Below are 26028 nucleotides of genomic sequence, written 5' to 3'. Positions count from 1 at the left end.
ATCATAATTAACAGTGAGATGCAATTTATAAGCAAAATAGTGAATACATTTTATTTGCAAAGGAAACTCTCTTAATAATATTAGCCAAAATGTATTAAATGTATTTTCATTGAGCACAAGGCTTTTCAATTTTAATGCTCTAGTTGATTTTAGTACTTCACATTGTTTCGATTTCTGTTATGTTTGCCAGCACTTCTCCTCTCTCAATTATACGTATCAGTGGACAAAACTTGTTTTACCTTAACTGTTAAATTACAGAAATTTACTTCCTCAAAACTGAAAAAAGAATTCACTCATTTAAATAGTCTTTTCAACAATAAGTTTAATATCTTGATTATGGTTGTAAACTTTCAGTTTTATTCATATGGCAAAACTTGCTCAAATAATTTGTGTGTGTGTTTGTGTGTGTGTGTATGTGTGTGTGTGTGTATGTATTTGATTACACTAATGTCATTCATGTTTAGTCACAACTGAAAACAACCCAAATAGAAAGTAACCGGAGAAGTTCTAAGAGGTATAGAGATTCTGGCAGTTATACAAAGGAATATACTTGGTAATAAAAAATGAAAGAACATGAATATACATAGGGACATGGATAAGTCTCAGTCATATTTTGATGAGTGACAGGAAACATACCCAACCAATTATGTACTATTGAGTTCTTTAAATACAGCCTACAAAATGTGAGAGAAAGTAAGAGTGGTTCCCTTGGAGTCAATTTTGGGGTGTTATTTATTTTTTAATTGGCTTTAGATATTTAGAAGATTAGATAAAGAGGAATGAAAGGAAGGGAGGGTGGATTAATAAAGACAGTGCAATGAATCTGAAACGATTTTTCCCTTGTACTTATTTTAATTCATCATAGTGAATCCCACCATTAGCTGAACTTGGCGGTGCACGCCTAAAATCCCAGCAGCTCAGGAGGCTGAAGTAGGAGGATTTTGAGTTCCAAGCCAGCCTCAGCAGAAACAAGGCACTAAGTAACTCAGTGAGACCCTGTCTCTAAATAAAATACAAAATAAAGCTGGGGGTGTGACTCAGTCATCGAGTGTTCCTGAGTTCAATTTCTGGTACCTCCTCAAAAAAAAAAAAAAATCCTACCATCATATATATCCATTAGAATGGGGTCCTAATGAGAATAAGATATATTCTGGCTTTTACAATTATATGAAAATAAATTTTACTGTCCAAAGTTTTAAAATATAGGTAAAATAAGTATACTTATTGAGAAAAAATTAAGTTTCTACTTCTATCCAGGATGGCTTTAACATAACTTGATTGTATCTTCAGAGACCCTATTTCCAAATAAGGTCATATTTGCAGATTCAGAATGGACAAGAATTTTGCAAGGAAAATGATTAAACCTAACACAGTTCTCCTGTTAGCTCTCTCCCTCAGTTTTCACTAGTTTTGTTTGAAAGACATTCATGCTCTCCAAAATCCTTCAAAGTCTTAACGCATTCGAGCATCCATGCTAAATATAATCAAAAGAAGGCCAACTAAGTCTCAAGTCGCTTTTCCAAATTGTCTAGTTTATTTATTTACGTGTGAAACATTGGGAATGCCGCATTACAGGTCAAAATTGCTTTCCAACTGTGGACTTAACCTAAAAAATGAGTGATCTAAATTAAATACATTCAATTCCTAAGCAATAAATAGGCCAGAAAAATGCAATTGAGGACTCCAAGAATATTCAAAACCCAGAAGGGCAAATTTTATTAGGATTCAAAACCAGAGATTTAACCCCTCATGGCTCAGTTTTCTGTCCTTTCAGGCCCCTTAAGTAGTCCCTCCACCTTTGGCTCTCTGCAGTAGACTCTGAAGCCCAAGTCCCATGAAAAAATGTTGGCAAACAGGCAGTCAGCCTATTTTCTGCTTGTAAAATTCTGAAAGTACAACATCCCTCTTGAATTTTGCTATGTGTCTGTACACTCAGAACAAGTTGGCACTGTTTCTGCTGACTTAACATTCTCAAAACTCTTGTTCGTCTTCCATGAATGTCAAGGGAATCCATGCCATCAGACATGAGGGTCCCCCACATGTCCTTCCTGGATCATTTCATCTCTTCTTGGCTTTCACTGAGGTAATTGACAGGACTCATAAGTCATGCACCTCATTTCTCCAGCAAAGGTTGGTCCAGCCATATCCTTGATGTTATCTCCAGAGCATGCTTCCTCATCTTTTATAATACTGCTACTCTATATTCTAAGTCATCAAGTTCCAATTCCTTTTGCTTAATGGTTACTTTTTCAACTTATCTCTTCTCATATTTTGCTATAAATATCAAGTATAAATGAGACTAAGCCTCCCATACTTAGCCTGAAAATCTCCTAAAGTAAAATTTTAGTTTCATACCTTAGAAGTTCTACTTTCTACTCAATAACAGAACCAAAGTCAAGTGTACATACTGTCACTTTATAACAAAAATCAATTTTCCTCCAGTTTCCCATGAAAATGTTCTTTATTTCTTTGTGAATTCTCACCAGAAGTTCTAATAGATCACACTATTGATGTTTATATTTCTAAAATAAATCTTTTCACAACTTACTTCTAAGACAACAAAAGCTTTTCCAGGCATCATCTTCAATTCATTTTAAGCCCTCACCAGAATCACTTTTAGAAGTACTTATTTCCACCAACTGTTCCTTCAAAATAATCCATGTTTGATTTTTTTTTTCATTTTTTTTATTAAGAGCTACAGAAACTCTTCCAGCATCCTCTACTCATTATGCAATTCCAAAGTCACGTCCATATTTTCAAATATTTGTTATAGGAGCACCCCAGTTCCTGATAGTCAGGACTCTATAGAGAAATAGAATTATACACAAAACCTATAATTATACCTATATTTTTCTGTACAGATATATAGAGATATATAGAAGAGAGAGAATAATTGCCTTAAAAGAATAATTTCCTTCAAAATCAATTCATTATAGATGTTACTAACATCTACAAAATACTTTCACAGCAATGCTTTCATTAGAGTCTGATGAAATAAACTTGGTAACATAACCTAGCCAACTGAGCATGAGAAACTAAGCATCATAAATAGTAATGCACAAGATGAAACAAGAGGAGAAGGGCTATCTCCACAGAAAGAGCACCTTAAACACAATAATGAAGATCCGAAAGGGTATGATGTTTCCAGGGATAAGCAAGAAATTCAAACTCTCTTGGTATGTAGTACTGAAATGTAAGAGTTGACAGATTACCAGGAAACATCACACACAACTTTTTTGTAACTCAAAAGATTACGTTCAATTTTTCTTTGGCCCTATCAAAGATTTTAATTGGATACCAGTATGCTTATATTATAAATTGTATTTTTGTTACAGCTAAAGGAGTTAGAGTGAAAAGGGAAAGGAAGCAAGGTCTCACACCTATATTTTTGTACAGAAACGACAATCATGACATGTTCTAAGTCAATCTGGCAGCATTTTGACATGTTCATTAGTTTCTATCATATAATGTTCTAGTTCACTTTAATAATTACTAATTTTATATTAGTTGTTACTTGTTGGGTTTTTTTGAAAAAACTTTTGACATAAACTCACTCAGCTCTTTGTCAGAATCTATTACTGTACTTAAATATTGTCATCTTTTCCCCTGTATGATATGGAAACACAGCCTTGGAGCAATAAGGAGTGCAGCTCATTTTACACATCTCCCAGATGACAAATTTGTACTCCTAAGAATAATGTCAAATCACAGATGGGCTCTTCTGAAAAGAATTGAGATAACGTCAGGGCAAGAGCAAAAGGAATGTTGCCACGTTGACTTAGAACTTGAGAACAGGCTGAGAAGCAAATTTAAAGAAAGGGCCATTCTATTCCTCTTTGCGTTACTTTATAAAGATTCGGGGTTATTGTTTAGATGTAATTTACTAAGAGCAATTTCCCATTCTTTAAATTTATTCTTCTGATTAATCAACTAAAATTATTAGGAAAGAGTAGACCAAATTCATTATAGAAAATTAATACCCAAGCATTATTTTTACAAGCTGTGTTATATATGTTAAATATGCATACATATACTAATTACACATCTAAATATAGAGGATATAGAAAAATACAAAGACAAAATATAAATTTATATTTATCTTGAATATAGTTCAGCAAATCTCTACATTTAAGGTATATATAGTTTATAGATAGGTTGATACCTTTATTTCCACATTAACACTGAAAATCTTAGTGTAAAGGTTTAGATATGAGGTGTTCCCCCAAAATCTCATGTATAGGAAACATGATATCCAGTGTAGCAATATTCAGAGGTGAAATGATTAGACCATGAGAATTGTAATCTCATCCATGAATTAATCTATTGGATTGGTCAATCATTTGAATAAGCTTCTGGGTGGTAACTGTAGGTACCTGGGGTTTGACTGGAGGAAGTAGGTCACTGGGTCACTGGGTATCTGCTTTGAGGTTTGTATTTTGTTGCTGGCTCTCCTCTTTCTTTTTCTTTCTCTCTCTCTTTCCATCTCTTCCTTTCTTTCCACCCTTCTCTGTTTCTCTCTTTTTGCTTTGAAGTTGCCATGAGCTAATCAGTTTTCTTCCACCATAACTTTCTGTCACCCACAGCAAAAGGGTCAACCAACTGTGGTTTGTGTACCTCTCAAACCTTCAGCCTGTATTAAACTTTTACCCCTCCAAGTAGTTTCTGCCAGGTATTTTGGACACAGTCATGCAAAGCTGATTAGCACATTTAGTTCTGCATATTGTAAAAAGAATAATGAAATAGCAAGTTAGGGATTTAGAATAAACAGAACATCTATGGAAGACCATGTGTGTGGTTGGAGATACTAAGGTATAAATATAGCTAAAAAGTTATTAGATAATGTGCAATTCAGTTTGTATGGATATAAGAAGACAACAACCACAATATTTGTGACCACACCTCAATTATTTTCTGCAATTCTGGTTCAAGTATCTTGATTTTCAAAACCAAAGATATGTGAAAGCTGAAAATGATTCAAGTCACATTTTTGCATCCATGTGTGACTTAGATTTTTACTGAAGGTACAGGAGATCTCATTGTTTTATAAAAATTCTATAATTTTATATTTAAGCAGAAATTTTCAGTAATCATATTCCCTAATCAATCCAGACAAGTTACTAATTTTAATGTGTGCTGATCACAGAATTTGTCTTTGATAGTATTTTGAGGTATGTGTATATACACAAATGGGTTGTGTGTGTTTCATTGATGATCCCTATTCTTGACAAATGGCTTAAAGTAAGTTACTTTGTTAAAAAAACTCCCATATATGTGTCTCAACTATTATGATACTTGAATTAAAAATACAAAACAAAATACAGAAGCAAACCCAAAAGTACTGTAAATGCTAGATAAGCAGGGAATATCTTTTCTGGTAGAAAATTCTATGTAAATATAGAATGCTGAACTCTTATTATACTTATTCTTCTATCTTAATTTAGTTAATATATACAAGGTTAAGTATGTTTATTCCATCTCTCTTATAAGTTCAGAGGTTTAAGTGAGCCTTTATACATCTTTTGGGCTTACTATTACATTAACAGACTTAGCACTTTCAGGTCACTATAACAAAATCTCAAAAACTGTATGACTTGTTTAAAACACACACACACACACACACACACACACACAAACACACACACACACACACACATACAAATTTATTTCTCACAATTCTGGATACTGAAAAGTCCCAGACTAAGATGCCTGCAGATTCAGTGTCTCAGAAGTGTCTGCTTCTCTTTAACAACACCTGTATGTCCTCACGTGGACGACGGGCCAAGGACTTTTACTGGGTTCAAGTTGTTTATTACACTCATCCCACTTTTGTTTCAGAGATCACAACTTTATTCATGTTGTTATAATTACGTTGTTTTCCAAAATTAATATGTATACCTTAAAATTTTAGTGCATATTTTATGGGAGGAAACTTTTCCTTCTCATATATGTGTGGAAAACATTATTTATAATCAAGTAATCTACCCTAATTTTCCCTGGGCTTTTGCATATGTAAAAATCAAATCAATTTTTCTTCATGGCACTACTTTTAAATTCACATACACCACTGCTCTTTTAAGTGTTACTTTATCCATTTTTTGCATCTGATTATATATGATTCATACAACACAATACTTAATGCAATTGTTAGATATTACTGTTTTGTCCTTTATCCAAATATCTTTAAAGAAAATAATGCTTCTATCTAAAATTAAAATTTCAGTCTCTTTATTTCTATTATATGTGAAATACATATTGATTTGTAAGTGGATAATTTTTCTTTGGGAAGTATACATATTAATTATTTTATTCTCATGAGGTCCTTTTAAAAATACTCGTATGTTTTAATGTGGTGTGGTTATACCATATCTAGCTTAGTATTGTTACTTTAGGTTTTAAGATAATAATAATAATAATAATAATAATAATAATAATAATAGGAGTTTGGTATTCTATTAAAAATATATTCATTGAACAATAACATTAAAAAAGAAAACAATCATGGATGCTGCCCATCATAAAGAAGTAGAGGCAGATTAATTGCAGATTGAAATGTTAAAATAGTGAATGCTTATATGAGAACAGAACAATACTTCCTAGCTAAAATTATTGGAAAAAATTCTTCCAAATATTTGATATAATATTAAAATTTATTTAATTTCTGAATAAGTGTGTTATTTAAATCTGACTTTAGGAGAAAGAAAGAGAGTACAGGGATGTGGGGTGGGGAGGGAGGAAAGTAGAAGGCAGGGGTATTTTTCATTGACTTCAAATCTCTCTATATATCACTATTTGAAGGAATCTTAACGATTTCCAGAATCTCATGAAAATCAATCTTCCATCTTACCACTTAGCAATTTTAGCCCAACCGAAATTTTAAAAAGGGTATAAGATACAGCCTGATCCAAGCTCTGCCATTTCTTTGCTTTACTTGGGACCTCAAGAAATTGATTTTCAGTCTGTACCACTGTTTCTTAGTGTGCCATTGGCAAAACTTCAGCCACTTACTCCTCATGATGACCCCAAATGTAAACAGACTGATACAAGTTTTAAGACTCCTAGACCCTAACACCTGTATTAGGGAGTGTGAGAACTAGAGTAGAGGAAGTGCAAATCAGTGGTGCAGTTAAGCAGGAAAATCGGAGGCAAAAGGAAGTGAGATTGCAAGTGTTTCAACAGAAATTTGCTTTTTTTCTTGGTTCATTTTATTTTAAAAGTTTTTATTAGTGCATTAATTTGTTATTTATTTTAATGTAATTTTAAAACATGGAGTTTAATTTGCTCAAATTCAGTTCCCAGTGTTCCCCTTTCCCTCCTCTCCTTCCTTCCCATATTTCCCTGCCTTTACTCTACTGGTTCTCTTTCTACTTATTTTTAGTTTTTTTATATCTTTATTTTATTTATTTGTTTATTTTTATGTGGTCCTGAGGATGGAACCCAGTGCCTCACACATGTGACGCAAATGCTCTACCACTGAGCTACAACCCCAATCGCCTAGTTTTTCTTTTTAATTAGTGATTTTTAAATATAAATAAAGGTGAAATTTGCTGTTGTATATCTGTATGTGCAAATAAGATAGTTTGGTTAGATTTCCTGTACCTCATCCCTCCTTTTACCCCACTATTCTCGCTTATATTTTCATGGAATTCTCCTTGCTTTTTCCCCCCCTTATTTATCTTGGTTCTTATTAAGGATCTTTGAAAGAGATTCTCTTAAGGTCAAAATTTAATTTTAAGGCCTTAGCATATTTGATATGTTTCATTTTTCCTAACTACATTGCTCCTTTAAATTTTTTTTTTTCTACTTATATGCAACTTGAAATCTTTTATCTGCAAGTCATAGAGTGACAAGATTGCCACCAAACCAGCAAAACCCAGAAACAGGCAAGGGAATTTTTTTTTTTTTTTTGGTTGCTTTCACAGGGTGTCTGGCTCTACTAATACCTCAATTTTTGACTTCCAGCCTTGAGAATTCTGAGAGAAAAAAATTCTGTTTTTGTCACCCAATTTTTGGCATTCTGTTATAGTAACCCAAGAAAATTAGCACAACAGATTATAAGTCCATGAAATAGGTGTGTAGTAAGAACCTCACATCAAATGGTAGAGAAGGTGGTGACTTATCTGGAGACAGTCTTTCACAACACAAGATTCACAGCTGTTCTTTTTCTAGGAGTGTTTGAAAAATAATACAAAATTAATCAATATAATTGTATAACTGGTAACTTGGTAACTATGAAAACTACAGTGAAAAAGTAAAGGGGTACACTGGAAGTCTTAAGTTCTTATAGGTTGAATTATGCCCTTAAGTAGAGATGTGCAGGAGGTTGAACCCCCAGTACCTGAGAATCTGAACTTAAAGTCTCATGGAGCCAAGTAAGGTTCTTGAGAGGCCACTAATCCAGTATGATTAACATCCTTGTAAGAGCTAGACATTAGGACACAGACAGACACAGGGGTAGAAACCATACAAAGACCAGTCATCGGCAGGCCAAGGAGGAAGGCTCTGAGCAGATGCATCCTTCATAGTCCTCAGAACCAACCCACCCTGCTCATGCCCTGATCTCAGACTTCAGCCTCCAGAACTGCCAGACAATAAACTTCTGTTGCTTAAGCCACTTTGTACTGGCAGCTTTGGCAAACTGATCTACAGCTAACTGATCAATTTTTTAGATAGGCTAGATTTTTAAAAATCTACTTATGAAAATTTTAAAGATTTTTTTCCTTATACAGTACTCAGGTAAAACATTTGTAGTTCTAAAGCATAAGTACCGGTTTAATACTTACCTCTATATCAACCGATTAATGAATATATCTTCAGTCACTGGTAAATTCCTTTGAAAATTTCATTTTAACACTCATCATAAAATTAAAGAAAACAACCAAATTTTTATTACAAAATTTCTTTCAAATTAGGATTAATGTTAAGATTAAGCTTGTAAATTCATGTAATGTGCTTAAACAAATGCCCAGCACATAGTAAAGGCAATGCAGACATTACCTTTTAATTATTGCACTATAATTATTACATAAGTACAGTATTGGATTTATAAGTATGGATGTGCTGTCCAGAGAAACCCAGCTAAAAATTAAATTTATTGAAATAAAAAATAAAATTTTAATGTTCATTTTCATAATCATCTCCTCTCAATTTAGATCAGTTAGTCCAATGTTCCTCTTTTTCTAACATAAAATTCTGGTTTCTTTTGATCTATATCTAGCTATGAATTATCTGAATTGTTTGTCATTTTTGTTTTTGCAGCTATAGGTACTGTGCACTTAATGTCTTTTAGTGGCCCCTTTAATTTTATTTTTCTCCCTGTTTCCCTAAAGTGAGATTCTCATAATATCACTTCCTTGCTGTCAGCTCATGCAACCAGGAGCAATTTCCTTTGACAAGTAGCATGGTGCCAATTCTTTGGAATAATTGAAATCACTTATAAGAGGAAGATTCTGTGTATAGGTTTTTGTTTATCCTTCTTCCATCTGACGCTGTTGGTTCTCCATGAGACTTAAACCACAGATCAGCAGAAAGTGTAAGAGGAAAACAAAGATTAAAGTTCCATTCTGGAGGCACTTGCCTTACCTTTTAAATATCACAGTGAAGCTGCTCTCTCTGACAATGAGGCTCTCACATTTACAGGGTAAGTTTTTATGCTTTTATACATGCTAAAAAATATTGAGTGGCTTCTTGGTAAATGTACATTATGTGAATGTTCTTTCACCTCCCAATTCCCGTGTCAACGTGGTATTTCTTCCCTTATTTTTGTATAACTTACATCTCAAGTGACATTATACTGCTTTTTCAATATCAGCAGTGATTTCTACTCTTCTAAAATGACAGTTTTGAAATTTAGTATTTAATTTTCCTTGTAAATTTGTCATTCCAAGCATATGACATAGTTCAAGGTGTTATAAGCACGTCCAGTACTGACAAGTGAATTGAAAAATATTGTTTCCTTTAAACATTTGAAGACTTAAGCTTATGAAGAATTATGACTAGTAGATGTGTTAATAAGAAAATGATTAACTAGAAAGAATAATTGTATCTTCATAAGAATAACACCTTTTCTCTTACAAAATGTGACTTTCAGGTATAAAGGCACCTAAAACTAAAAATCAATACACTAACTTATTTTCCCCCCAAAGGGGAAAGACCTTTTATGTCATACACTTGTTTTAGTGTTGCTATGCAGGTCTTTATTACATTTATTTGTTAACTTCTCCTGCACCTCTGGTTTCAATTTTTACATAATGGCAATCTGATTATTCTTAAGGGAGAAAGACAATAATTTGGAATATTTTATTTTCTACTTTAAAATACATGAGATAGTGGGGCATGTTGTCACATGCCTGTAATCTCAGCAACTCAGGAGCCTGAGGAAGGAGGATTACAAATTCAAGACCAGCCTCAGCAACTTTTAGTGAGGCCCTAAGCAATTTAATAAGACCCTGTTTCAAAAACCAGAAGATAAGAAAATAAAAAGGACTGGAGATATGGCTCAGTGGTAAAGTGCCCCAGGTTAAATTCCTGATATAATAAAATAAAATGTGATAAATTGTCATGTAAAATAAAGTATCCAGTGTTTCCCCTAATTTTAGAATCTGAGTTTTAGAGTTTAGAGAGACAATACAGATTATCTCCTTCAAAATATTGATATTAGTTTATATTCAATCACTCTATTTTAAAGATTCTACAAGTTATGATATATACCAAAACATTTTATTTTTTGAATGTTTGTGTTGTCAGAATGTTTTCCACAAAATGGTACTATTCTCTGTGAAATACTTTATGAAGTTCCCAGAACATAGTTTTAGATTCAAACTATTTTAGCAAGAATGAAAAAGGTGTATTCATAAAAGCTGTTTAAGAAGTTGCAATATCAATGTGCAAAACATAAAAATTAAAATAATCGATAATGTTAACCAAATTCCCTGGATTCCTTTTTGCTACCATGAAGGATAATGGTTACCTCTGCATGCACTTGTTTTTAAAGTCTTATGTCCAATTCTGTCTTCAGAGGGTCATCCTTGGGATACTGCACACGCATTCCCCATACATGGATAGATTCTTTGTATGGTGACTTTAAGCCAAAGAGAGATTTTAAGAGGCCATAGTCTTTCTACAGTTTGGAATTAATTCTCAGCTAGACCTTTATATCCGAGAGATCCACTGCAGGCTCAGGCTAGAAATGCAATTGCCATCTAACTTCTAATTCCCTGTCCTGTCTGTCACCAACTTCTCCCAGAGTGTCCATGTATTGTAATCTGTGTCTACTTTTGGAGAATCTAACCTAAGACGCCACGAGCAGATCAGAAATTTAGAAGAGTAAGTGAAAACACAGAAAGAGAAGATGAACAAATACTAGGACAAAGAAGCTACTAACTGAATAAAGCACTAGCACAGACAGAACAGTGGCAGAGATCTTCCAAGCTGGGAATTCCAAATTACAGAATTTTCTGTGGGAGCGGTATGTTGAGAAAATATTTGGGGTTAGTGTTTATCTTAAGTGCTACGTAAGAGATAAGTAAGTGTATAGAGAAAAGTATATAGAGAAAAATTTGATTTGTGAGATCAAATCCCTTGTCCCACTATTACTAAACAAAGAAAGTCACTTGGTTTAACCATGGAACACTGATAAAGTGTGGCTCTGTTCCAATGGAACCAGGCAATATTGTGCTTACCATACCATGTGCAAAGGATGGTCTCAGGACTTCACTGCGCAGTGCTATACTCAGCCCTGCAACCAAACAACCCTAGCTGTGATTACTAGTAAATTAGACTTAAAAAGTAAGGGCAGTTTTACACAAGCTAAACCATGGGAATTTATTCTTAAAGGACTGTGAATTGAAGACAATTTGTTTGAAAAACCACAGTTAATATCATTCATATGGTGAAAGCATTCATTTTTCTATGAGAATCAGTACAAGTCAAACTTCCACTCTTGTCATTCCCGTGCAACACAGTACTAGAGTTTCTAGAAAGCAGGAGACAAAATAAAGATAAAAATAACGTAGTCCCAATTATGAGAGAAAAGTGAAACTCTTTTCAATCCCAGAGGACAGAAACACAAGAGATACACACACACACACACACACACACACACATTCATAAATATAGGAGCTAAGAAAGTGTTTGGATATATGTGTTATAAAATGAGTGTAAAATTTAATTTTCACTTCTGCAAACTGGCAACAATCATAAATAAATGTAAGAAAGCAATTATATTCCCAAGAGAATGAAAAAAAATTGAAATAAACTTATCAAAAAAGGGCAAGGCTACACATTGATATCCTCAAATTATATTCCTGAGGGAAATTATAAATTTGCAAGTTTCATGTTAATGGATGAATGACTCAATAGTGTTATTATAGCAATTCTTCCAAAACTGAAATACAAATTCAATACCTGCCAATGTTACAGGAGAACTTTTTTGAAGGCATATAAATGGTACAACCAAGAGTTATATTGAAATATAAATAGCCTAGAAAAGTCTAAACAATGTTGAGAAAAATATTTTGTGAGAATAGTACTGCCCAATCACTGTGTAATCTAAGACTTGTTCTAAGAATATACATGTAGAGGAATGGAGTACAGAAACAAATTGTTTTCAATTGATATGTAACAATTTTTCAAAGCAACTGAATAGGTGACTGAACAGTGACTTCACACTGAAACCATTGGACACTCATTTTTAAAATTTCTAAACACATAACTCAAGCATATGGGATTGACTCAAAATTAATCATCAACCTACATGTAAAATTCAAAAGTTGAAGACTCCTAGAAGAAAATAAAAGGTACAATATTTACAACATGGGAAATGTAAATGGATTTTAGATGTGATATCAAAACATGAACCAACAATTTTAAAAAGATAAAAACTGGACTAATTTTTCAAACAGCAAACAAAACCCTTTGTGCTTCAAAATAGAACATTAAGAAAATGAAAAGGAAGCCACACACTGAGAAACATATATGTAAATTATGTATCTGACAAGGGACTTGTATCCGCAACATATCACTCCGTAATTAAACAATTCAATTAAAATAGGCAAAATGCCAAAGCTATATTTCAGTAAGAAAGACATGCAAGTGTCTAAGTTTGGAATAAGGCCATTAATCTCATTAGTGGTTTAGGAAATGTAAATTAAAGTCAAAATTAAACATCTCTATAAACTGACTAATGGTTACCATCAAAAAGACACACAATATCAAGTGCCGGTGAGTATCTGGAGGAAATGGATTATTTGTGCATCACTGGTGGAAGAGTAACATGGTCCAAAAACTTTGGTTAATAGTCTGCCAATTTCTTTAAGAGCAAAATATGAACTTAACTTCAATCCAGTAATTTTATTCTGAGAAATCTATCCATTTTTCTTAAGCATATTCCTCAATTTTTCAAATATTTATTGAAATACATATTGAGGTTAACATAATTAAATATATCGAAGTATATCCAGTTAGTATTCTCAAATTTCCAGTATCAATATGAATAAACAGAACACGTAGTATAGCAACGTAGAAGTCTCCTCTGCCACCCAAAGTAAACAATGCTTCCAACATACTGACATAGGTTAGTTTTACCTTTTTGATAGTTATGTTCCTATAATAGTAGGAACTACTATTATATGATATGTAGTCCCTTGTGTCTGACTTCTTTCACTTAACATACAGCTTTTGTTTTGTTGTGTTGTGTGGTTTTTTGTTTTGTGTGTGTATGTGTGTGTGTGTGTGTGTGTGTGTTTGTTCCTGAGGGTTGGATCCAGGGAAGCTTAACCTGAGCTACATCTCCAGCCATTTTTCCTTTTAAAAAAAAATTATTTTGAAACAGCAATCACAAAGTTGTTGGGCTGGCATGGAACCTGTGATCCTTCTGCCTAAGCCTCCAGAGTAACTGGTGTTACAGAACAGTTACCTACATGTAAAGGTTGAAAGTAGAAGATGTGCAGAAGAAAATAATATTTACAACCCTGGGAAAGGCAACGCTGTGTCCAGCCTCAACATTTGTAAGATTGAGTCATATTGTTTTGTGTGGTTATAGGTTTTTCATTTTCATTGCTGAATTGCTGAATTGTAATTCATTATATATGACTTTTCTGATAGTAAAATATTCATGAATCATATGACTGCTGCCTAGGATATGTGACATATATATATATATATATGTTTTATATATAAAACTAAACTATATATATATGTATATATATATATATACATATATATACATATATTATATATATAAATTAGTTAGCCTGGATAATTGTAATAGATCTGTGTTCTTGCCAAAATATATTTTTAATGCAGAATAGTACTCCTTTGTGTAGTATACCATATTTTATTTATGTTTCACCAGTTGATGGACAATTGAATAGTTTCCAATTTGGGTTTTTATGAATAAAGTTGCTAAGAAATATAAGTGAAAGTCTTTGTACATAAAAGTATTTACTTATTTTATGTCTGGATTACCTAATAATGAGAAAGGTATGCTGAAATCACCCAGTATTAATATATTGCATGTTTGATTTCCTATCCTGAGAGGGGATTGTTTTATGTACGCAGCTACACTATTTTGGGGGGGATAAATATTTGTCATAATGATAGCTCGGATGATTCCCTTAAGCAGTATGAAGTGAGCTTCTTTGTTGCTTGTGATAAAAATTTTGCATTGGAGCCTGCTGTGTCTGACTTAGGAGGAGCTACCCCTGCTCTTTTCAGTTTCCATGGCCGTGCTGTATCTTTTTCCTATTCTTTCACTGTCAGTCTGGATGTCTTTTGCCAGTTAAGTGGGCCTCTTGCAAATAACATGTGGTTGGGTCTTATTTTCTGATCCAATCGACCAATGTTTGTACTTTGATTGAAGAGGTCAGACCATTTATATTCAATATTTCTATAGAAAGTTGAGTTTTACTTCCCACCATTTTGATTTCTATCTAATGCTTAATTCAGACTTGATTCTTCTTTAATTGTCTATCCTAGTGCAATTTATTGTTACGCTACTTTTCTCTTTTTACTTTTCATTTCTTCTGTATGAAATATTTCATCTAGTGTATTTTGTTGTATAGGCTTAGTACTTAAGAATCTTTTGGTTTCTGCTTATCATGGAAGGTTTGATTTCATTTCAATTCTAAAGAATAGTTTTTCTGGATATATTAAACTTGATCTGCACCTGTTTTCGTTAAGGGCTTCTTATATATTATTCCAAGTCCCCATGGCTCTTAGGATTTGGCTTGAGAAATCTGTAGAAATTTGAATTTATTTACCTCTAAATGTGATCTGCTGTTTTCCTCTTGCAGTTTTGGAATATGTAGAAAAATCACTTATTAAAGTTACTTAAATTGTTATAATATTGAATAGGAGTTCAAAAGAGGACAGACAAATGGACAAAAAAAAGAGGAAAAAAAGAAAGAAAAGAAGAGTGGAAAGATAATATACACTAAAGTAAAAAGAAGAAAAAGTAATTTGAGAAGGGATTGAAAACAATAACGTAATTTTTTTTGGCTGTTTTTGCACTTATTTTGATTCATGGTATACAAATGAGGTACAACTATTGTTTCTCTGGTTGCACATGAACTAGAGTCACACCATTTGCTTAATGATGCATAAACATAGGGAAAGGATGTTTGTACTATTCTGTTATTTTTCCTTCTCCCCACCCTATTTCCGCCCCTCATTTTCCCCTATACAATCCATCCTTCCTCCATTCTTGCCTCCTTCCCACCCCTCATTATGTATCATAATCCACTTATCAGGAAAATCATTTGGCCTTTGGTTTTGTGGGATTGGCTTATTTCACTTAGCATGATATTCTCCAACTCCATCCATTTACTTGCAATTGCCATAATTTTTCTTCTTTATGGCTGAATAATATTCCATTGTGTACATATACCACAGTTTCTTTATTCACTCATCTGTTGAAGGGCATCTAGTTCAGTTCCACAATCTAGCTATTGTGAATTGATCTGCTATAAACATCGATGTAACTGTGTCACTGTAGTATGCTGATTTTAAGTCCTTTGGGTATAGGCCAAGGAGTGGGATAGCTGGGTCAAATGGTAGTTCCATTCCAAGTTTTCTAAGGAATCTCCACACTACTTTCCAGAGTGGCTGCACCAATTTGCAATCCCACCAGCAATGTGTGAGTGTATCTTTTACCCTACATCCTCACCAATAGCTACTGTTACTTGTATTTTGATAATAGACATTCAAATTGGGGTGAGATGGAATTGTAGGGTAGTTTTGATTTATATTTCTCTTATTACTAGAGATGTTGAACATTTTTTCATATATCTGTTGATTGCTTGTAGATCTTCTTCTGTGAACAGTCTGCACATTTCCTTAGCCCATTTATGGATTGGGTTATTTGTATTCTTGGTGGAAAGTTTTCTTGAGTTCTTTATAGATTCTGGAGACTAGTACTCTATCTGAAATATGTGTGGCAAAGATATTCTCCCACTCTGTAGGCTCTGTTCGCATTATTGATGGTCTCCTTTGCTGACAAAAAGCTTTTTAGTTTGAATCTATCCTGTTGAGTTTTGCTTTTATTTCTTTGGGAGTCATGTTAAGGAAGTCACCTCCTAGGTCTATGTAATGAAGATTTGGACCTACTTTTTCTTCTATTAGGAGCACAGTCTCTGGTCTAATTTGTAGGTCCTTGATCCATTTTGAGATTTGTGCAGGGTGAGAGATAGGGGTTTAGTTTCATTTGTTGCATATGGATTTCCAGTTTTCCCAGCACTTTTTGATGAAGAGGCTCTCTTTTCTCCATTGTATGTTTTTGGCACCTTTGTCTAATATAACTGTATTTATGTGGGTTTGTCTCTGTGTCCTCTGTTCTGTACCATTGATCTGTCTATTTTGGTGCCAATACCAGGCCATTTTTATTACTATTCCTCTGGAGTATAGTTGAAGTTCTGGTATTGTGATGCCACCTGCTTTGCTCTTCCTGCTCAGGATTGCTTTAGCTATTCTGGGTCTCTTATTCTTTCAAATGAATTTCATGATTGCTTTGTCTATTTCTATGAGGTACATCATTGGGATTTCAATTGAAATTGCATTGAATCTGTATAGCACTTTTGTTAGTATGTCCATTTAGGCAATATTAATTCTGCCTACCCAGAATTTTTCCATCTTCTAAGGTTTTCTTTAATTTTTCCATCTTCGAAGGTTTTCTTTAATTTCTTTCTTTAGTGTTCTGTAGTTCTCATTGTAGAGGCCTTTCACCTCTTTTGTTAGATTGAATCCCAAGTATATTGCTTTTCTTGAGGTTATTGTGAATGGGGTAGTTTTCCTAATTTTTCTTTCAGAGGATTCATCACTTATGAGTAAAAATGCATTAAATTTACGTGTGTTGATATTATATCCTGCTACTTTACTGAATTCATTTATGAGTTCTAGAAGTTTTCTGGTGGAATTTTTTGGATTCTCTAAAAATAGAATCATGTCATCAGCAAATAGAGATAGTTTGAGTTCTTCTTTTCCTATTCATATCCCTTTAATTTCTTTGATCCAGACAATTGCTTTGGCTAGAGTTTCAAGGATGATATTGAATAGAAGTAGTGAAAGAGGGCAGCCCTGGCTTGTTCCAGTTTTTAGGGAAGCTGCTTTCAGGTTTTCTCCATTTAGAATGATGTTGGCTCTGGGCTTAGCACAGATGGCCTTTACAATGTTAAGGAATGTTCCTACTATCCCTATTTTTTCTAGTGTTTTGAGTATGAAGGGGTGCTGTATTTTATCAAATGTTTTTTCTCTGTCTATTGAAATAATCATGTGATTCTTAACTTTAAGCCTGTTGATGTGGTGAATTACATTTATTGATTTCCAGATTTTGAACCAAATTTGCATCCCTGGGATGAAACCCACTTGATTATGGTGCACTATTTTTTAATATGTTTTTGTATGCGATTTGCTAAATTTTTGTTACGAATTTTTGCATTTCTGTTCATTGGAGATATTGGGCTGAAGTTCTTTCCTCTATGTGTCTTTGTCTGGTTTAGGTATCAGGGTGTTATTAGCTTCATAGAATGAGTTTGGAAAGGTTCCTTCCTCTTCTATTTCATGGAATACTTTGAGGAGTATTGGATGAGTTCTTCTTTGAAAGTCTTGTAGAACTTGGCTGAGCACCCATCTGGTTCCAGACTTTTCTTCGTTGGTAGGCTTCTGATGACTTCTATTTCATTGCTTGAAATTGATCTATTTAAATTGTGTATGTCCTCTGGATTCAGTTTGGGTGGATCATATGTCTCTAGAAACCTATTGATGTTTTTAAGATTTTTCTATTCTGTTGCAGTATAGGTTTTAAAAATAGCTTCTCATGCTTTGTATTTCAATAGTGTGTGTTGGGATATTTCCTTTTTCATCATGAATTTTAGTAATTTGAGTTTTCTCTCTCCTTCTCTTTGTTAGTGTGGCTAAGGTTTTATCAATTTTGTTTAATTTTTCAAAGAACCAACTTTTCGTTTTGTCAATTTTTTGAATTGTTTCTTTCGTTTCAATTTCATTGATTTTAGCTCTGATTTTAATTATTGCATGAAAAGTAAAAGTAAGAAGAACAAGGGTGAACTTGAGCTAGGAAAAGAAATAGAGAACAATATTCCAATTAATGATTTAAAACATTAGAAGAAATACAATCAAATGATTTGAGGGCACAACATCAAACACTAGGAAAACAAATATAAAACCAAAAGAAAGAGTAATAATTGTATAATCAGAGCTAATATCAGAGTTATTCATGGTAAACCACGCTAAAGTGGAGAAAATTCTTAGCAAGTCTTCCCGGTTTGGATTTCATAAGGATTGGGGATCTGTAGAAGATATCCATCACTCTTCAACTTTGGATACACCCCATGATACTGGGGCACAGAGGCCACTACCCTGGTTACTACGAAATCAGGGTTGATGATCTGACTGTTGTAGGTCACTGACTATCCACACTTTTCCACTGGGCGCTCTTCAAATTGGGATAGAGCTTGGTGACTCTCTGAAAGCATGGAAACTGAGGTTGTGGGTTTTCTGTGGGTGGTCTGTGGTATAGAAGCATACCCTGCTGACCAGCAGAGATGGTTGGGGCATTGCCCCTGTCATCAGGGAAGAGAATCAGCCAGTTCATCTGGGTTTGAGCTCCCATTGCCTAATGTGGTGAACTGTGGGCACCAGTCCCCTCTGGTCCATGGAGCAGAGACAGCTGTCCTTCCTGCCCCTGAGTGATCACTTCCTGCAACTGTGGCTAATGTGAATTGTATATCTTCCCCCTTCTCTATCTGAGCTCCTCTGGAGAGTGTGCAGAGCACTGGGTTAGGCCAAAAGTGAGCAGCTCCTGGGTCTGTTCCCCCTACTCCCCAAGAACTCTGCCTCTTGTCCACAACTGGGGGAGGGGGTTTCAGCAGCTTTCAGTAAGGAGCAATCCCTCCACAATTTCCTTCTAGAAGGATTATTGAGACATTCCACTGCAAGAGTATCCCTTCTGATTTTATTTATTGCTGAAGGCAGGACATGCTGTGTTGATTTAATTTCTCCTAGGAAGGCTGGCCAGCTGTGGGCTCCACAAGATGGCTGTCATGCCCAGCAGAGCTTTAGTCCTCTACTTGTGTTAAGCTGCTTGAGCTCCTTCACTGACTCTGTAGCTCCTGTCACATTTAAATTTGGTCTACTTTTCTTTCCAGCTGTTGTTATGGAAGTAAACTTATGTGCTTTTCCTCTCCTGCTTTCTCTCTGTCATCCCTCTCGCCTCCTTCCACCCTGGTCCAGGTTTGGGATTAAGGAAAGTTCCAGAATGTCCAAAATTGGGACGTAGAGCATTTATTCTGCCACCCAACTCTCCAGTCAGCACTTCCTTCACTGCTTCCTTTCTGTGCTTTGCAGGGATTGGAGGTCACCTTTGAGTTCTGCTCACCACCTTCAGGTCTCTTCCTCCCTAGACTTTTACATGCAGAAACTGTGTAATTGTAGGGTGCAATGTTTATAGTTAAGATACTCTGTCATAGAAAACTAGTGCAAAGAATATGAGTTAAATAAAGCATATTGACCATATCTCATTTTAGTGGCTCATATGGAATATTTAAGAAACATTATAAATAAAATTAACAAATGACAAGTAACTAGTATGATATTATTAAATGGAGACTACTGAATATCTAAAGAGATGAAAATCTAATGTGCGTTTACATACACAAATATAATAAATACTAATCACAATTTCTAACATTTTTTAAAACTTTATATAGTTTGGCAAAAATATAGCTTATAACTCACTAGTTAAGCCAGACATGTGTCCAAAAATATGCATGTTTGTATCTTATCTAACAGAAAAATCCAATATAGTTTATCCTTATTTAAAAACTATAAAAATGCACCCAGTCTCCCACGATTTCATAGTAAATCAAATTAATCCTTGGGACATTCATTTTGTAGTGGAAATACTTATATATCTATAAAGGAAATGGAATTTTCATCCTTAAAGTTCAAGTGGTAAATAATTTTTAATAACTGGTGACTTACTGTTTCTGACCCTCGCTTTTTCCAACAGCTTTTCATTTCCTTGGAGTATGAATCATATTACAAACTACATTGCTGCTGTCTATTTTCAATATGAAATGTGTCTAGAGAGGCTTAGAAGCTATTTTTAGAAACTGAAAATAAGTGACATATTTACTTTCATACTTCACATTTTGTCAATAATGAATGCATAATTATAATGTACTTTAGGATGTGTTACTTCAAGCGGCAGGTCAAAACAAGATTTTATTTGTTTAATAAAGAGAATTAAACCTCTCACATGCTAAAGAGATAAGAATGTGTTTGATCTGACTTTTTTGCACTTAATATTCTTTTACCTAGTACACCTTGGTGAAAAAGAGGGTTTTCTCTTTAGTGAACTTGAGATGAGGTGCTTTGAGTTTCTCCCTTCTTTCAATTTTGAATAAATCTGAATGCAGAGAGTATGAGCATAGGCATGTTCTAATTTTGATGGGCAAGGTGATATCTTTATCCATTGGAAGACCAACATTCCAATGTTCCTGTCATTGGTAATAAGAGTATCTAAAGTGGGGATTTCATGTTCATAGCTTGTCCTTCCCTTACACTAAGTTGTATTCTCCCACAAATTTTCTATGAATCAAACTGATATTTTGGCTTCTGCTTACTGACTTCTTTGCTTATTTTTCAACTTATTCTAAACTGAGGTGGCAAGGAGGCTATACTTTATTGGGAGTACTTTCAGAATTCCATTTGTTAAATTGGCTAGGAATCTTGAGAATAGTTGGTTAATTAAAGATGCAATGGGGCCAGCTTGGATGGGTCATAATGTTCTCAGTGAAGTACCAGGCTGTATGTTTCATGGCTCTTATAGTCTGACATTGAAACACACAAGTTCAGCTTAGACTGGTAGTAAAACAGAGCTGAGATGGAATTGGATTGCTTCTCACCTTGATGGGAAAAGATCCTGTTGCTTCACTATTTTCTATCCTGTGAGGACAGGATGATTAACTTGATCCATGATTTTGCTTTAAAAAAAAGAAAAGAAAAGAAAAGAAATCTAGCAACTACTTACTCTCAGCCCAAACTTCTCTTCTTGCTGAAACTGTTCTGCAGATGTTCTCTGGTCTGATTTCTCTCCCCTGAGGGAGAATCGTGGGTGTTCAGGGATGCCTGTGGCAGATGTCCCATTTTAGGGTTCTTTGTTAGGATCACAATTTCTCCACATCTGTTCCCAAGACTCTGTTCTACCAGTGATAAAGCTGCTATATTTATATTTACATATGGTTTTTGACTCTTGTTTTTATAATTTACTATTGGAAGAAAGAGAGAAATTTTACAATATACACAATATTAAAGTGGAAATGTTTGGCATTTTACCTTGCTACTTTTTGATTTTTTAAAGATATCCTGTCAGTGGGACTCTTAGTAAAAAATGAAAATGCTTATGCCCAAAAAAGTTCACTATTATGTAATTAATGTAGTGGGATATAATTTGGAGCCCCTTATATTCAATCAGGAATTGTGGACCCCCCCCCCCCGTACACAAAAAAAGGTACAAGGGTATTAGTGAGTGGCTCTAGCCCTCTCCACTATCACTTGTGCTTCACAATTAATTGTATCCTCGAAGTTCTTTTTACCTAGGGGCACTTAACCACTGAGCTACATCCAGAGGGCTTTGTATATTTATCTAGAGACAGGGTCTTGCTAAATTGCTTAGGACCTTGCTAAGTTCTAAGGCTGACTGAACTTGAGATCCTCCTACCTCAGCCTCCAGTATCACTGCAATTACAGGTGTACACCACTACACCCAGGTCTCTGAAGTTCTTAAGATCTCTGATTTATGGGAGTCTGATTTGACAGCTCTTTCCATTTTGTTATTTCACTTCCCTGTCCCATATATACATTGAAAGAAGTTACATAAATGAAAATAAGATAGTCATTGCAATAGAGAACAAGGGCATAAACTTATTATTTGTGGATAACATGAAGAATTAAAAAAAAAAGATATCCTTTGTAAATTATTTGTAATTTTCCTAAAAGAAATACTTATTTGTAAAATAATATCAACACAAAAGTGTTTCAACCCTTCTTGTGCAATAACATTGACAGAATGGTGTTTGAAATTGACAGCTTATATTTAGTGGTTACACTGAAATGTTTGGTGGAAATAAATCATTGACATTTGACTTGATTTGCTGATACTCTTAAAGTAATGAGTGCACCTAATTTAAATAAAAAGTTTATTTTCTTCTATTTTTACCTAGTGAATCCAGAGACATTTGGTGTTTATATCATTTATCATTACGTATCAATTGCACTACTTTGTGCTGTTATTCTCAGGAATGCATACAATGTGTACAAAGTACTTTGTGTGTTTTGAGGTCTACACATAGTATGTTACTGTCATTATTATTTGTTACTTCAACAAATAATAAATAAAAATATAGTCAAATGGATAAATATATTACAATTCATTTGAGTTCTTTAATTAAATAATGCAGATTAAGTATCCCTAGTCCATGCATTTGAAATCCAAAATACTCCAAAATTTAAGCCTTTTGGGTCACTGATATGATGCCATTAATGGAAAAATTCCACACCCGACCTCATGTAATAGGTTGCAGTGAAAACGTAAGCATACTAAAAATATTGTATGAAATTGCCTTCAGGCTTCATGTATAAGGTATTTATGAAACAAATTAATTTTATGTTTATACTTTGGTTCCATCCCCAAGATATCTCATTATATAGATATAAATATTCCAAAATCAGCAAAACTCTGAAATGTGAAACACTTGCAGTTTCACACATTTTAAATAAGGATACTCATTCTATCACCCATATTAATTTAAAAACTATTTAGAAAAGAAACTCAAGATTTATACTGTACAGAGAAGTTAGGAACAACACAAAGAGAACCACTACATAATGTGGCTTCTTTTTTACATATGAAAGCAAATATAAGCAAAAAATTATTGCTTTGTATTTCAAAGCAAATATAAGCAAAGTTTTCTTATAGCACATAAATTTAATTCCCTTTTGCTTTTGGCCATTTTAATTATTTAATTTCTCTACTTCTTTCCCCTTTCCTTTTCTTATTATTTTGAATGCATCATAAACATAACAGACATAATATGAATTAAAGGGTGGAGAAGAAGAAGGAGTTGACTTTTTGCATCTAATCTTTAATGCTGGGTTTTTCGTCTATCTTCTATATGTCACAGCAATATATGCGTGTGTATACACACACACACACACACACACACATAAGGATGTGTGAATATATGTGCAAAAGAAGAAAAAACTATGTCTGGTAAACAGTATTAACTTTTTTTTCATATAAACTCCTTCTATTTTTATTAGTTTTCCAAGAACTACAGGATTATTGGATTAGTACCAATGAAGTTGGTTTGTATATTCACACTTAAATAATTTCTGTAATATTGTTTTGATCAGAAAGAATTCTAGTTTATTTATATTTTTCAGTCATAATGTACTCTCTGGTATTTTGATTTATAGTCATTAGTATCTTGCAATTTGTATTTGGTTTTAAGGTGTTACTTCTCTGTGAAGCACTGGTCTACAATGTTTAAAATTTCTTTTTTGAATTACAATGTTCATTCTCTCATTCATCCTGAGACAACAGTACTGAACTCAGTGAGAAAAATCTGTTCAATCTCAGTCAGGATGGAGTAACAGACACAGAATCAAAATGACATTTTGCTAGGAAACATTTCTTCTAGAGATGTTAAATGTCAAACCACCTATAACACTATTCTTCTTTGTAGGGAACATTCTTTATTTGTCAGCAGTCACTGACTCCATGGTCTAAATAAACCTAACAGTCTGGATGGAGAAACTGAGGAAATGGTAAAGACTCTCCATGGACTGCAGGCCTTTGCAGTTACTGAGGCTGAGCTACAGCTGAGGGAAGGCCTTGCTCAGCAGGCATCACAGCAAGCTGTGATGTGAGTTCACCCTGGCTGCCTCGCCTCCTGCTGTGTGCTGCAGCTTGCCCTTCCCCCAGTCCTTTGTCTCAGACTTGTTGCTGGACAGAATCACTGAGGGATACTGGGTTTGTTTACATTAGTATGACATATAACTTACCTGTAGGTTGGTTCTGTTATGTTTTAACAAGCGTCTTAACCTGATTGGATAACATGCCTATATATGTCTTGTACAATCATAAAGTAAAATTAGATCTGTGCCTTCTAGCCTGGTCTCCGAAGTCTGTTTACTGGGAGACATTGTCCTCACTCTCAGGGGACCCCTGTCTCTGATAACGACACTCCTTTTTTTCCTTTCTCTCTCTCTTTGTGGTTCACATTTCTGCTTTCTAACTCACTGAGGAATTTTGTTTTCTAATATAATAAAATGTCATGCTCTAATTTTTAAATTATAAATCTGCAAGCATGAGAGAATGAAACATCTTCCTTTGTTCTTTGTTGTTTTTGAGTTAAGATCTTGCTATGTTGCCAGCTGCCAGGCTGGCCTCAAACTCCCAATCCTCCTGTCTGAGCCTTCCAAGTAGCTGTATTTACAGGTGCAAGTCACAGCACTCAGTGACATCTTACTCTTGAAAGGAGGAACTAGTATCTTTGAAATTTTCTTGATTTTAAATCAGAAAATAGATCTTAAGATAAGGGATTTTTATACGTAGAATCCAAAAATCAACGTGAATATTATAGTTCTTAAGGAAATGGGATTTGAGTTCACTTTTCAGGCAGAAACCTGATTTTGATCCCTGCTTTTATTTGAGTCACATAAAAGTATTATTCCATCATTCCACTATTCTTTAAAATCCACTCTCCTCACCCAATTCCACAGTCCAGCTTTTCTTTCCTTGGTGAGTTGTCCCATGGTTGCTCTGGCAGAAAAATCTCCCTCACCATAATAAAAACAAAGGTTTCTGTTTGTTTGTTAGTTTGTTTTCTTATGTATTTCAGTAGGGTGTTTTATTGTTCAAAATACTAAGATAAATGTGAGTGAACCATGAATTTTTCTAGGTATTATGTATGCAACAGTGTGCAAAATAAGTATGACACTTTTCTAATTAAATATACTTATAGTGAGAAATTAAAACAATTAGAAGAAGATAATAAATGATAAATTCTGAATAATCATTTTTTTTTTTAAATAAGAAAAACAGAACAATTGAAAAGAGGGTCCAGGGAGAAGAAGAGTTACGACAACGTCTTTGAGAAGATCTCTTTGAGATGGAGGTGTTGAAAACAGTGCTAAATGATGAGACGGTTACCGTTTTAGTCAGCTTTTATGGTTGTTGTGACAGAAAGATCATACAACAACAGTGCAAAATTTTATTTGGGGGTTGGTGGTTTCAGAATTCTCAGTCCATAGACTGCCAGCTCCATTCCTTGGGTTGGGAGGTGAGGCAGAACATCATGGTGGAAGACTGTGGTGGATACAAGCAGATGGGAACATGGTGCCCAGGAATCAGAGACGGTTCTCTTCATGGACAAACTATAAACCCCAAAGACATGCTCCCATGAGCCACCTCCTCCAGCCACAACCTGCCTGCTTTCAGTTACTACTCAATTG

The sequence above is a fragment of the Sciurus vulgaris genome (genome assembly GCF_902686455.1).
Source record: "Sciurus vulgaris genome assembly, chromosome: 6".
Lineage (NCBI taxonomy): Eukaryota > Metazoa > Chordata > Mammalia > Rodentia > Sciuridae > Sciurus > Sciurus vulgaris.
The sequence above is the reverse complement of the archived record's forward strand: the minus strand, read 5'-3'. Positions refer to the sequence as shown.